This window comes from Pleurodeles waltl, chromosome 1_2 (genome assembly GCF_031143425.1).
Source record: "Pleurodeles waltl isolate 20211129_DDA chromosome 1_2, aPleWal1.hap1.20221129, whole genome shotgun sequence".
NCBI classification, from domain to species: domain Eukaryota; kingdom Metazoa; phylum Chordata; class Amphibia; order Caudata; family Salamandridae; genus Pleurodeles; species Pleurodeles waltl.
The window spans coordinates 85,503,011-85,513,656 of record NC_090437.1 but is presented as its reverse complement, the minus strand read 5'-3'; positions in this window follow the sequence as shown (position 1 = coordinate 85,513,656).

Below are 10,646 nucleotides of genomic sequence, written 5' to 3'. Positions count from 1 at the left end.
GGAAGTACATGTGAATCATGCATACTGAAGGGCATATCACATATAGCAGATCCATGTCTCTACATGATGGATGACATCACCCTAAACTACTCCTACAATTCATACCTAAGCCATTATACATTATGGCACCAGCTCGTCCGCATACTGACTTCACTACATATGTCATTCTATGTGATAAGAATCACACTCCTCACTCAATGGCATTTCAAAATAGTTGTGTGCTAAGATTGAACCCCTGGCCATGAATCATATGTCGACACTATGGGCCAGATGTAGGAATTGATGGGAAATCAACTAGCAAATTGCAAAGCTGAACGGTGTCTCTGACACCGTCTGCGAGTCACTATGGGGTCCCTAAATCCCACCTCATGAACATCAATGATGTGGGTTCCAACTTGCACCACCTTAGCAACTATGGGCACTCATGGGGATGGAGGCCTGCTGGGAACAGCAGAACTCCATAGACGTGACTGCTTTTAAATGAAGCAAGTTATTTTTCACCAAGTGTAGGCCCTTTATCTGAAAGGAAAATGAGCTGCGATTTGTTTAAATTCACAACAATTGATTGTTCGTAATTTACACAATAATTATTGCTCCCCTAGACCACTGGCTGTTTTGTGCAGGAGTATTTTGGTCCACTCACAAAGGTGAAGGTTCACAATGAGGACCCCTTCCAGTCAGCAAGTTGGTTAGCAGCCACTTCAAGTGGATGATAACAGCTACTCACTTTGCAACCACGTACTCGTTAGCAAATGGGATTGCCTAACACTGTGATTTGCAAGTAGGGCTGGTAAACTCCTTTATTTTTTTACTTTAGAAAAGCATTTTGCGAATATGTACATGACCACCAATAACATTTCGGATTAGGAAACAGATGTTTGCAACTCACTAACATCAAATTATGCTATTTGCAATGTGGAGACATTTTGCTACATCTGGACCTAGGTACAAACTCAAGTCACAAAAGGTGTTAAGTACGTGTAACATACTGGTTGCTACAGTCCTAGGTACCCTGTTTCACAGTAACATCCCAGTCTTTGTGGGTGGTGTGGGAAGAACAAACAACAATCCCATGATCAATGCACAACCAGGAGTGTACAGAAAGTGCAACAAGCATGTGCCTTCACACACAACACCTATGAAGGGCTAGCAACACGTTGGAGTCAGCCCAACCTTGTCACATCCCAGGTCCACACATGTCAAAATGATATGACTTAGCCAAACATAACATACTATTAGTGAGGCATGTTTTACAACACACACAGAGGAGGTAGAACACCCATTCACATGATTCAACAGAACACCTAGGCCATTGCACTCAAGTCACACACACTTCGAGGTCACCTTGTGGAAGTACATGCCCCCGGAAGATCCGACCTACAGTGTACACAGTCCATCCTCAACTAGGAAGAAGCACTTGTCATCGAAGCCATGTGCCTAAGCTATCTGGGAGACTGTCAGTCTGATATGCAGACTCAGTTAATGGCAAGTTCCTGACCAAGTCTAACATTGACCAGTGTGTTCAAAATGAGTCATGCTATTCCCAATAGTCGCACTAATTGAATGACCTACTGCCCCTCAATCTGAGAGATGACTAGGGATTGCTTTACCGAAACATTATTCCAATTTGATATCACACCAAAACAACCAAGCCAATGAACGGCCAGCACATCATATCATGAATTGTCCTGAACACACAGTAATCCATCATGCTTCATTTCCAAACAATGTAAATAGCACTTAGGCAACACTCACTGTAGGTATCGGGGTCGTCAAAATGGGCTACCTCACCAACGGTGTACGGGGCTGGTCCACCTGTAAAGCATGAAAGGAAGATTATACTCAGACTGGGTGAACAGACAAATAATTTCTGTTACAATGACAGTGTGTGAATATTACATGGTAATGATACACTTTCACACATGCTCATCCTGCCTGGCTGACTTTGTATTCTAGATTATCATTGGATGAGTCTCCTGCTCCAGTGACACACCCTACTACACTCATGCAGTGGCCAGGACAGTCATGTGTCGTCCAAGTTACTCCTCCATTAGTAGGCCCGAACAATCATGTGATCCATACATCTCAGCATGTGCATCCCAGAGAGAAACATTTCACAACTGGTTCCATGAGGACTGCATGACCACTCACCATCAAACAGGCTATGGGGACAGGTTCAACACACAGCAACCAGACACACATGTGACATATGTGTGGACAACATGACTAACTTCATGTGACGTGAAGGCAACACACAGGTGTTGCATCATCATGTGTTCGCAATTTTCGGTCTAGCTATGGCGTCTACATATGTAGGTATGTTGTTTCTACATGACGTACTCACTGGCCATTCTGACCAGTAGAGTACAAATTGAGCAGTTCACGTGTTGCTTTTCAGACACAAATGCAACACTACATTCCATGCAGCTACAGCCATCTGGTATGTGTTGCAAAGATAAGGCATCGGCCTGGTAGCATAGGTCTTCATACACACCCGGCAACAAATACACATTTGGACACATATGTATACCTTTGTAGCGCAGCATTTGCATCATTTTGTGACGCAGAGAGGGGGCTACTTAGCAAAATACTAATAGATGTTGCATTTTACTGCTGTTATTGGGTGTACATGTGTAGCAAAAATGGGGATTTATGTGTATGCCCATGGGCCTAGGTTTCCCTAGTATAACACGCAGTCAGCTCCTTATTTTGCAGATTGGCTACCAATCATCACATGTTCACGCACACATTCCTATTATTCCCATGTAATTGATTATTACTCACCAACATAGCCACCAATCCGGAGTCCCAGGTGGTCCAGCAGGTCCTGTTCCCTGGTGATCAGATCTGCCCAGCGGTGCTTGAGTTGATGGACATTCCTCATACTCCCGTAGACCCGGACCAGGTGATGGCGCACCTTCTCCCAACGTATTTTCCTGGCCTCCGTGTGATACCCCTGTATCACACGGCCCCCAGCCTCCAGCATCAGTGGGAGGAAATGGCTTACGAGCCATATGAAGCCCCCCAATTCGTCCTCACCCATCCTGGACAGGCGAGGCCTACCTGACATGATGCGAGGTTGAAAAAAGTAACAAAGAAAAATGAAAGAAAAAGTGGGAAATGGGGAAAGGTAGAGGTGTGAAAGAAAAAGAAGAAGGAGAAAAATAGCCCAACTAACACCCCAAACTATGCTACCCACAACAGACTCCCACAGACAATACAAACTATCACAGGTATAGACCAAACAACACTAAACAGACTGAGACAATGTTTGACAACAATAAAAGATTGACACAAAGACAAAATACAAGGCACACAGGACACTAAAGCAGTAAAACACAGGACAACACCTTTCACACAACCACACAGTCTAGATAACTCTGAGACTGCAAAGTGAAAGTGAAAGTCAACTCCCAGTACAGATTTGGTAAACAGGATATCCTATTACATCACTTCCTGCATAAAATGGCCGCCGTTTTTATTTTCGCGTAATGCGTCATATTTTCACGCATACACAGATGTGCGTCATATTTTTTTGACGCATTACAGTGTACATGATGCGGAGTGTAAAAATATGCTATGAATATTAATATTTCCAATTGTACATGAGATGACCAACATATTGTGCATGTAGCGTCAATTACACCACGCATACATCATGTGCGTGGTTTTTATTACACGTACAGTGGTGCACATGATGCGGAGTCAAAAAATATGATATGAATATTAATAATTGATAATGTACATGAGATGACCAACATATTGTGCATATAGCGTCATTTTGACCACGCATACATCATGTGCGTGGTTTTTATTACACGTACAGTGGTGCACATGATGCGGAGTCAAAAAATATGATATGAATATTGATATTGATAATGTACATGAGATGACCAACATATTGTCATTCATCTCATTAGCCCATTTGACGTTTGCAGTATTGATGATTTGGAGCTAAGTTGCATACCATTTTCATATGACTAAGGGGGTCATTCTGACCGCGGCGGGCGGCGGTCGCCGCCCGCAAAGCGGTTCCCGCCGAAAGACCGCAGCGGTCATTCTGGCTTTCCCACTGGGCTGGCGGGCAACCGCCAAAAGTCCGCCCGCCAGCCCAGCGGGAAACACCCTTCCCACGAGGACGCCGGCTCAGAATGGAGCCAGCCGAGTGGGAAGGTGCGACGGGTGCAGTTGCACCCGTGGCGAATTTCTGTGTCTGCAAAGCAGACACTGAAATTCTTTGTGGGTCCCTCTTACGGGGGCCCCTGCAGTGCCCATGCCATTGGCATGGGCACTGCAGGGGCCCCCAGGGGCCCCGCGGCACCCCCTACCGCCATCCTGTTCCTGGCGGAAGACCCGCCAGGAACAGGATGGCGGTAGGGGGTGTCAGAATCCCCATGGCGGCGGAGCGCGCTCCGCCGCCATGGTGGATTCTCAAGGGCAGCGGGAAGTCCGTTTCTGGCCGCGGCTGAACCGCCGCGGTCAGAATGCCCATCGGTGCACCGCCAGCCTGTTGGCGGTGCTACCGCCGACCTCCGCCAGGGCGGTAATTACCACCAGGGTCCGAATGACCCCCTAAGTTTGCAAGACTCTCAGCGTTCACGATGTGATAATGCGAAGATTGTTTTGCTTGTCTGTGTCCCTTTCTGCATAAACTGGTTTAGTGTCATGTTACAATCTTCCTGCTAGGTTCAAACTGGGACACAACTGTGATGGTCTACTTTCAAATATTAGGTTGGTTGTATGACATATGTGTACATGTGTGTGGGAATGTGGATCCAGTATGACCTGTCTGTGTGTATGTTGTCACTGTAACTTCAAGGTCTCCTCCTGAGTTAGTGGCAGCTGATGTTGTTGCAATTGTGTATTGCTCACATCATACACTTGAGAGAAGCCATTGATGACATGTTCACGTACACATGGATGGTCCCACCCTGTCTCTGAACCCGTGTGATGTGACTTTCAAATGATCTCCAATTTTGGGCTGGATGAGAGACTGTTTCAGTTGTTTGGATCCGGCATGTCTAATTGTCACATTTGTACTCTTGTTGGGCTCTGTGTATGGTAATGTAACATGTCACATCCTACCCTCTGTGCATACAGTTGTGATGTTTATTTTTGGTGTGATGATTTTTAATGGCATTCTTGATCAATGAGACGACATTCATCTTCAGCTATTTCAAACTAAAGGTGGTCAGAAATGAATAGGCCAAAGCATGATGTGGTGTTTGTGATCTGTGTTTATTTACAAGTGTGGAATACAAGTGATGATAATGACTTAAGTAAAAAAATTGTTCACAAGCTGTTGGCGCCTACGCACTCCTGCTGCGGTGTTAGGTTGTTCCCCCTCCTGTTGCAGGCCAGCATCCTCCTCATCATCATCCTCAGGCATGTCTGGGTCCGGTTCAAGGAGGGGAATGTTCCTTTGTACACAAATATTGTGTAATATGGCACAAGTGAGTATAATTTTGCATACCATCTCTGGGGAGTATAGTAGGCTTCCGCCAGTGATGTCAAGGCAGCGGAACCTTGACTTTAGGATCCCAAAGGTCCTCTCCACAATGCTGCGTGTCCTCTTGTGGGCGTCATTGTATGCCCGCTCATCAGCAGTATTTGGGTTCCCATATGGTGTCATTATCCAAGGCTGGATGCCATACCCCTGATCAGCTGAAAGAGAAACACAGAATGGTATCAATTAGATGTAGGAGGCACTGTTGTACGTATCTTTGATGGCAGTAGTTGTGTTGTGTTGTCTGTGACTATTTTGTGTACTAATGTGACAACCTATGGTTGTTGGTGGAAACTTTGGCATTGTTATTTTTCCTTGGCTGAGCAAGTGTTTGTTGTCTAACTGTTTGTCAGCAGGATGTATTGGTTTCTCAAGTACAGTGTGCCCTCCCTTGCATTGTGACTTGTGACACAGGTGTCCGTGTGTCCTCACTGGGGGTGTGATGATAGTTCCATGCAGAGTTGAAACATGAAAGTGTATTAGAAACGTCCATATGAACATAGCCAGGCCATCCCATCCCTTAAAAGTTATGCATTGTATTAGTGTACAGGTTATTGTGAGACTTCCAATTTGCAAGGTGACATTTAGGCAACCACAGTCATGAATGTCTTCACACTAAGCTGTGGAGTAAATTCAAATGTGTGAGAGGTTCAATGGTGACTTGTGACACATGGCTAGTGATGTGAGTACCTCAGTGTGTTCCTGTCTAGGTGTTGCTATTGTGGTGTATGTGTTTTTTATCCTAGAGGGTTTCTGTGCAGTGAGTATATAAGTAGATTTTTGTCCTTACCAACAAGTAGTCCATTGCCATACCGTCCATCCTGGAAGTGTTGGTTGATGGTGCAGTGACGGAAGATGAATGCATCATGTACACTCCCAGATGTTGCTGATCAGTCCTTGGTGATCGACTATGGCCTGCACGTTGATGGAATGTGTGTGCTTCCTGTTGCGGTAGAGGTGTTCACTCGCAGCAGGTGGCACAAGGCGTACGTGTGTGCAGTCGATTGCACCAAGGACGTGCGGAAAGCCACTGATGGCGTAGAACCCCTGTTTTGTTTCCTGCTACTTCTGCAGTGTGTTAGGGAAGCAGATGTGGCGGGGTGTCAGTCCAATGATGGCATCCAGTACTTTAGGCAGGAATGCGGAGAAAGATGGTTGTGAGATTCCACCAACCAGGGCACCAGTTGTCTGAAAGGAGCCACTTGCCAGCATGTGAAGTACGGCAAGCAGCTTTGTTTCTGTTGGGATAGTGCGTGGAGTCACTAAAGTGGGGGCCAATTGCTGTTCAATATTTGTCAGCAGCTGCTGAATGGCCTGCCAGTTCAACCGGTACCTCTGGATGATGTCTCGTTCCCTGAGGCCATGCAGGGTTGTTCTTGGGCGGAATATCCTCTCCTGCCTTCTGCGCTGTCTTTGGGGTCCCTGCTGTTGTTGTTGTGGCTGCTGTTGTTGCTGCAGGGCTCTGCGTCTACGTGCACGTTGAAGAAAAAGCACCTCCATGTCTCCCTGTTGCTGCTCTGCTGCTCTGTTGTTTGTTCTGTGTGTTCTGATTAAGTACAGGTGTGTTTGCCCCATTTTAACGCCTGCCCTGACCCAGGCGTTAAAATGTCACGCTATTCATGCTTTGCGCCATTTTTTTGCGCCGCCTGCCGCGCGGGAGTGATTTTTGCCCTGGAGCATAAATACCACGCACCGCTATGTGCGTCTGTTTTTAGACGGGAATGCCTTCCTTGCATCTCATTAACGCAAGGAAGGCGTTCACGCCAAAAAATGACGCTATTTGCCAATACTTTGGCGCTAGACGCGTCTAACGCCAAAGTATAAATATGGCGTTAGTTTTGCGCCGAATTTGCGTCGAAAAAAACTACGCAAATTCGGCGCAAACGGAGTATAAATACGGGCCCCAATTTCTAAACAAGGCATTGCTAGATGGATAGTTAAGTGCATTCAAACCTGTTATCTTAAAGCAAAAAGAGATCTGCCTATTACACCAAAGGCACACTCAACTAGAAAGAAAGGTGCTACCATGGCCTTTCTAGGAAATATTCCAATGACCGAAATCTGTAAGGCAGCTACATGGTCTACGCCTCATACATTTACCAAACACTACTGTGTAGATGTGCTAACAGCACAACAAGCCACAGTAGGCCAGGCAGTACTACGAACATTGTTTCAAACAACTTCAACTCCTACAGGCTGAACCACCGCTTTTAAGGGAGATAACTGCTTACTAGTCTATGCACAGCATGTGTATCTGCAGCTACACATGCCATCGAACGGAAAATGTCACTTACCCAGTGTACATCTGTTCGTGGCATTAGTCGCTGCAGATTCACATGCGCCCACCCGCCTCCCCGGGAGCCTGTAGCCGTTTAGAAGTTGATCTTGAACATCTGTATATTTGTAAATATATTACTTTAAACTACATTATGTACATTACTCCACTGCATGGGCACTATTACTAGCATACACAACTCCTACCTCACCCTCTGCGGGGGAAAACAATCTAAGATAGAGTCGACGCCCATGCGCAATGGAGCCGAAATGGGAGGAGTCTCTTGGTCTCGTGACTCGAAAAGACTTCTTTGAAGAAAAACAACTTGTAACACTCCGAGCCCAACACCAGATGGCGGGATGTGCACAGCATGTGAATCTGCAGCGACCAATGCCACGAACAGATGTACACTGGGTAAGTGACATTTTCCATACATAACCTCTAAATATGTGGAAAGAGATCACTTTTATATGTGGGAGTGGTTTCCCTTGGGACCGCTCGCAGTCCCCATGGAAATCACACACGCATTGACCAAAGTGATATCTCTCTCTGTCTCTATATATATATATATATATATATATATATACATATATATATATATATATATATACATCTCTACAGATATATGAAGATTTTTTTATATCTGTATGGTTTCCCGGGGGTGAGGGGGCGATCGTGGCCCCCAGGGAAACCATACATCTATTTAAAAAAATGTTCAATTGCGCTGTTGTTCCATCCTGTTTAAGTTTCATAGGACAATAGTTCCTAGTGGGTGCTGCTGTAATGGGGCCTGTAAGTGTTTGAAACTGGATTAAAATGGTTGGTTCCACTGCGCTCAATAAGGTCAAACTGGGTGGCTCTAGCAAAAGATATTTGGAGCACAGAGCACTTTACGTACACGGCCAAGGAGCCACTACCGTGGTTGGGTGTTCTGACGCAGTACATGCATTGCCTGGATCAATTTAAATTTTAAGGCTTTAAAGAACGTGTTGTTATTATAGATAAGTATTCGCACTTTCGGCTTTTAGAGCCCAGGATGTCAACTGCCTGTTAACAAGGCAATTTGCAGTGCACATTACGCTTCAAAGCAGTGGAGAAATGTTAAATTCCAGTTACCTTTTAGTTTTACAGATGTTTACCTTGTAATGGAATATCTTTTAATTTTAGTGAAATTTATTTGATGAACATGTAATATGTATAATTGCTATGGTTTTAATTAACTGAACAATAAATAAATAACTACAAAATACACTGATACTAGAGGAAACAGAAGCAGAACTGACATGTTGAAAAAGAATAAAGAGGATTTTTACATGAATTTTTTCTAACATACCAGCTCTAGTGTTATCCAGATTTTCAACTCTCTAAAAAAAAAAGTGGTGTCCCAAAAACATACAAATAAACAAATGTAAGAAAAATTCTGCCGGACCTTCCCTTGCACAGTCGGTCTACTCCTAGTACCACTGCGGGCAAAGGTGCCATGGTGGGTCAACTGAGGACCAAGTTATGTAGCAGGCTAGCAGCAGGCAAGACGTTGGTCTGACTGCACTAGCTGGCATGAGGGCAGCACAGCAAGATGGAATGTTGAGGCGATTCGAAGCAGCTGCTGCTTGGCAGCTACGACTTCAAGTGCTCGTTCTGACCAGAACTAACTACATATGAGATGGACTGCACCCTGAGAGAGGGACAAAATAAGACCCAGTCCCCAAAAATAAGTGCCAGCGGGACCCATCGGCATCTGGCAACACTATATTGCAGATTTAACATGTTTTATTACAAGAATCTTTAATCAGGAATGTTAAGGTGTGCATGGATAGAAAAAAGAATATGAGATGAGACATAATTACACTAATGTTAATGCAGACTACAGAGTGAACAAGCATTGGCAAAGCCAACAGGTTGCGCATATACAAGAACTATGGGTTTTGGCAATCAATCAATCAATCATAGCATTTGTAAAGCACACTACTCACCCGTGAGAGTCTCAAGGCGCTGAAGGGGGGAAGGGGTGCTGCTACTGCTTGAACAGCCAGGTCTTGAGGTGTCTCCTGAAGGTTAGTAGGTCCTGTGTCTGTTGCATGTGGATAGGAAGAGTGTTCTACGTCTTGGCGGCGAGGTGGGAGAACGATCTGCCACCAGCGGTCATTCTGTGGATGCGAGGAACGGGTCAGGGCGTAAAAGGAGAGTCGTCTGTTGAGGTATTCTGGTCCGGTGTGCAGTGCTTTGTGAGCGTGGGTGAGGAGCTTGAACATGATTCTCTTGTTGACGGGGAGCCAGTGCAGCTCTCTCAGGTGGACTGTGATGTGGCTGTGGCTGGGGATGTCCAGGATGAGGCATTCTGTATGCGTTACAGTCTTTTCTGGCTGTGGTTCCTGTGTAGAGGGCGTTGCCGTAGTCCAGTTTGCTGCTTATGAGGGCCTGGGTGACCGTCTTTCTGGTTCCAGTGGGGATCCATTTGTAGATCTTCCGAAGCATGTGGAGGGTGTTAAAGCAGAAGGAAGAGACGACGTTGACTTGCTGGGTCATTGATAGTGATGAGTCCAGGATGAACCCCAGGTTGCGTGCGTGGTCGGTGTGTGTTGGTGCAGTTCGCAGTATGGCAGGTGACCAGGAGTCATCCTAGGCAAAGGGGGTGGAGCCGAGGATGAGGAACGCAGTCTTGTCAGAGTTCAGTTTCAGGCAGCTGTTCTTCATCCATTCAGTGATGACCTTCATTCCTCAGTGGAGATTGGTTTTGGTGGTGGTGGGGTCCTTGGTGAGGGAGAGGATCAGTTGAGTGTCATTGGTGTTGAGGTCATGTGATCGAGCGATGTTTGCGAGCGGAGCCATGTAAACGTTAAAGAGGGTCGGGCTGAGGGTTGACCC